This window comes from Geospiza fortis, unplaced genomic scaffold (genome assembly GCF_000277835.1).
Source record: "Geospiza fortis unplaced genomic scaffold, GeoFor_1.0 scaffold172, whole genome shotgun sequence".
Lineage (NCBI taxonomy): Eukaryota > Metazoa > Chordata > Aves > Passeriformes > Thraupidae > Geospiza > Geospiza fortis.
In genome coordinates, this window is record NW_005054309.1 from 11,675,477 (window position 1) to 11,679,729 (window position 4,253).

Consider the following 4,253-nt stretch of genomic DNA (forward strand, 5'->3'; position numbering starts at 1 on the left):
AATTTTAAAAAATAATTGATAAAATTGAAGCCCAAAGCAGTCACTTGGGAAGGGGAATGACACCTGAAAGACCACAATCAGGAAACAGACCGTTTGGGAAATGTTTGCAGCAAGAGGGGGCTTGGATTTGTTTGCTCAAACGTGTCTGTGGCTTTGTGAATGCACAGATGTGCACCAGCAGGAGCACATGTTGGAGGCTGAATTCTGAAATTAGTGACACGTTGGAACTGCAGGGCCACCAGGCACGCCAAGGATGAGGAACAGGAGGGACATTATCCAAACTAGAGGCTCACAGCTTCTCCAGCTGAGCTGCCATGGCACTGGGGGATTAAGCTCTGAAATGGAATTGCAATAGCAAATGAGAAAAAAGCACGATGAAGCCCAGGATTTGGTTACTTTTGCTGTTTATCTCACCAAACGAACACTTTGGGATGTTTCTGAAGGGTATATATAAGGCTATCCAGAGCTCCACCTGCTGTGGGTGCAGTTCCACCCCTCTGCTCCTGGCCAGCCCCACGCTCCCTGGGCTCAGGGCAGTCACTGCAGGTTTGTGCCCGGGAGCAAGGGCTGCAGCCTGAGGAGGGCAGCTGCTCGCTCTCACAGCCCCCAGGGCCAGGAGGGCTGTGCATGCTGAGAGACCCCCCTGGGCTGGGATGGGTGGGTGGGTGGATGGATGGATGGATGGATGGATGGATGGATGGATGGATGGATGGATGGGTGGGTGGATGGGTGGGTGGGTGGATGGATGGGTGGATGGATGGATGGCTGGATGGATGTGGGACTGCCCAGACACAGCTGGGCTGCCAGGGGTGCTGGGCACAGCCCGGCTCCTCTGCTGCCCTGCTGGGCTGGCCCTGCTCACACTCCCTCCTCCAAAATCAGGAAAAAAGGAAAGCAGGGATGGGGATTCCCATGTGCTGGGAACACTCTGATACTGCTGCTGAGCAGATAAAGCCACAGGACTAGCAGAAAGTACCCATTTGCACTGGATCTAACACGTAATAAACCACATATGCAGCAGTACTGGGACTTCCATTGGCTAGGAGATAACCACATGGCTTGTGCTGAAAGAGTTCAGTGTCCTGGGGAAAGTGTGGGCTCCTGGGACACAGCGTGCCCCCCAGGTCCATTTCATGTTTCCCCCTCCACAGATCTCTCTTCTGCTGGTTGTTTCTCCCAAAGCTGCCCCAGGCCCACCTCCCTGCAGGGCCCTGCCAAAGGCTCTCCCTTGCATAAGCAGGTCCTGCTGCACAAAACAAAGACCCCACTGCTGCCCAGACCTCATTTCCACAAAGCTTTTTCTTTCATTTTGTAAGCAGAAAATCTCGACTTTCCTAATTTGTTCCTTTTGTGAATAGGAGAGGGAAAGGACACAACCAGAGTAATTCCCACCAGCTGCTGGAAACACCAACACAAAAGAGCCCAGGGATGTTTCTTTATGCAAGAGGAGGTTTGGCCAAAGTGCCACAGGCACTTGGCCTGTGTATTTGTGAGAGAAAGGTTAAGCTAAAACCCTTGTGAGACCAGGTGCCATCCCCTGGGGCCCTCCCTGCAGCAGGGCCAGGCAGATGGATTTTAACTGCTCCTATTCCCACTGGAAACTGGGGGCTCAGCAGGGTGAGTTACACAGCTCAGATGGGTCTAAAATCACCTCAGTGACCTTGGGGAGATCCCAGTGCTCTGGAGGAGCACAGGGCCACGCCACGTGTGCCAGCACAAAGCCAGTTGGGGCAGCACCCAGGCGGGCACTGCCCTTGTGCAGGGATGGAAATGCTCTGGGGCTGTTTCCCTGCCTGTGGGGCTGGCTCAGCAGCAGCCCTGTGCTGTGGGGCTGTTCCTGCTGGCTGCTGCTGCCCTGCAGTGACAACTGCACTCAGAAGCACTGGAGCAGCAGCCACGTGTCCAGTGCATCCCACACGTGCAGAGCAGTCAGAACTGGAAACCTGCAGGTTTCATCTTGTTCCCACACAGACCAGAGGGAAAGGCTACCTCTCAGTCAGTAAATGCATTTTTAAAGGCAGCCTCACACTCACATTCTAGTTTTCATTCTCTCAATGTGTAACAAAATCAGTCATTTGGCTAAAATGAAGAACAAACCTGAAAACTGGAACTCCCAGTATTCTCATTTGGGGTCACATTTTCTCCCCCTGCTCCTGTTTCTCACGCCCATCCTCAGGCAGACCCAGCCATCCTGAACCAGCATTCTCCAGCCCCTGTGGCCAGGCTGGAGCTGAGGAGCACTGGGACCCTCAGGGAGATCAGGCCAGAGGGTTTGGGCTGGGCTGCAATGCCCAGAGGGCTCTGGCTGCTCCAAGCAGCCAGGTGCCACCCCACAGGATGGGCATGCAGGGACACCAGGGGACATGGGATGGGGCTGAACTGCTCCTCGGGGGAGCTGGACATCCGTGGTCACACCAGGTACCACCAGTGTGTTCTCAAATCACCCTGCAGAGCGTTTGGGGCACCCCTGGCTCAGAGCTGAGCAGCAGAAATCCTCCTGGAGCAGCCTCCCTGTGCAAGGTCCGGGAACGGGGAGTCAAGCCAGCACCACGTGCAGTGCCTCCATCTTTCAATCCACCAAAGCTGTACAAAACTGGAGGAAAACACTGCAGAAAGTATTTGGTTGCTGTTAAAATTGGAACTGTTTCAAACTAAAGCAGAAAATCCATGACTGCAGTAGGTGCACTGTGAGGGGAAAACCTCTCTGTGCAAGCAGAGTCCTGTCCATAAACCCTCTCCTTCCTTAGCAGGAGCAGGTGAGCAACACCTGTGCTCATGCAGGGCTTGTTCTCCTCTCTCAGGGAGTTCCTAGGATGGACACACAGGGCTTGGCCTCACAACAGTTCTGGGAAGTGTTGCAATGTCAAATACTTCTAATAAGCATCAAGGACATGAATTTGCAACAACTGATTGTTAGCATTTATTAACTGAAGGCTCATTACAGAGGCTTTTATTAAGCTTTAAAGCACCTGCAGTGCCCAGTGGGTTGCAGTGCTGCTGCAGGGTCCTGCTCAGACTCCAGCAAAAGACCCAAAATTATCAGTTGCCACTGATATTTCTGCCTGACAGGAGGTTGTGGCCAGGTGGGGTCAGCACAAGAGGCAGGACAAGGGGAAATGGCCTCAGGCTGTGCTGAGAGGCTCAGGCTGGACAGCAGGGAGGATTTCTGCCCTGGATGGGGCGTTGGGCATTGGCTGCCCAGGGAGGGGTCCAAGGAGAGGCTGGATGTGGCACTCGGTGCTCTGGGCTGGGGACCAGCTGGGCATTGCCCAAAGGCTGCACTTGGTGATCTTGGAGCTCTCTCCCAGCCCCAGAGGCCCTGTGGCTCTGAAGCAGCTGCAGTGGCTCTGCAGGGAAGCATCCACGTCCCCGAGGCCCATCACTGCTGCTGCTCAGGTTCCCCATTCTGCAGAGCAAGGCCCAGGGCTCCTGCTGCGTGATTTGAAGTGAAAACCATCTACACTTATAACTCACTAAAACCTTTAACAACCCATTTCTGTCTTTAATAATAATAGTGCAAGCTAAGCAAATAGCTCTCAAACCACTTCTCCAAACATTAAATCAGCTCCAAGACCGTGTTTTGCCTGTGGGAAGGTGAAGCAGGGATGGAAAGTGACTCATGGCTTTGCACAGCCCAGGGACAGAGGCAAACCTGACTGCTGGTGCCTGCAGCTCCCGGGCAAGCCTCCCTTTGTGGCCCCATCACTTACAAAAGCGCTTTGGAAAGTGCATCCCATCATTTTCTCATGTGTAAAACCATTAAAATGCTGCAAGAGGATCCACAGCCTTTGCCAATAACCAACAGAGCCGAGGAAAACAATTAGAATATTAACAGGACTGAGATTTCTGCTGGGATTTTACCAAGGACTGGCCAAAAGGGTTGACCAAAATTCATAGAACCAGCCTCAGGATGTGAATGGTGTCAGACTAAACCCCCACAGCCCCTGCTTTTTAAACAATCCCAGCAATCAGCGTTTCTTGCCCCAGCCCCTGAGAGCCTTGGCACCCTTCCTGTGCCATTAACTGAGTGCAGCTATCCCCAGGCTGCTGCAGGCGCTGCACGCCCACCCAGGCCACAGGACACAAGGAGGGGGGACAATTTCACAACCAAAAGGATATTTTAAAAGTTATAAAATGCATTACAGAAGATTTAGCTTTTACAAAACAGAAAAGTCAACTTCAGGAGGAGGTTGACTTCAAGCCACAAAGAGGCAAATATAAAATTATCAATGTCTGTATTTGAGTGGAAACTC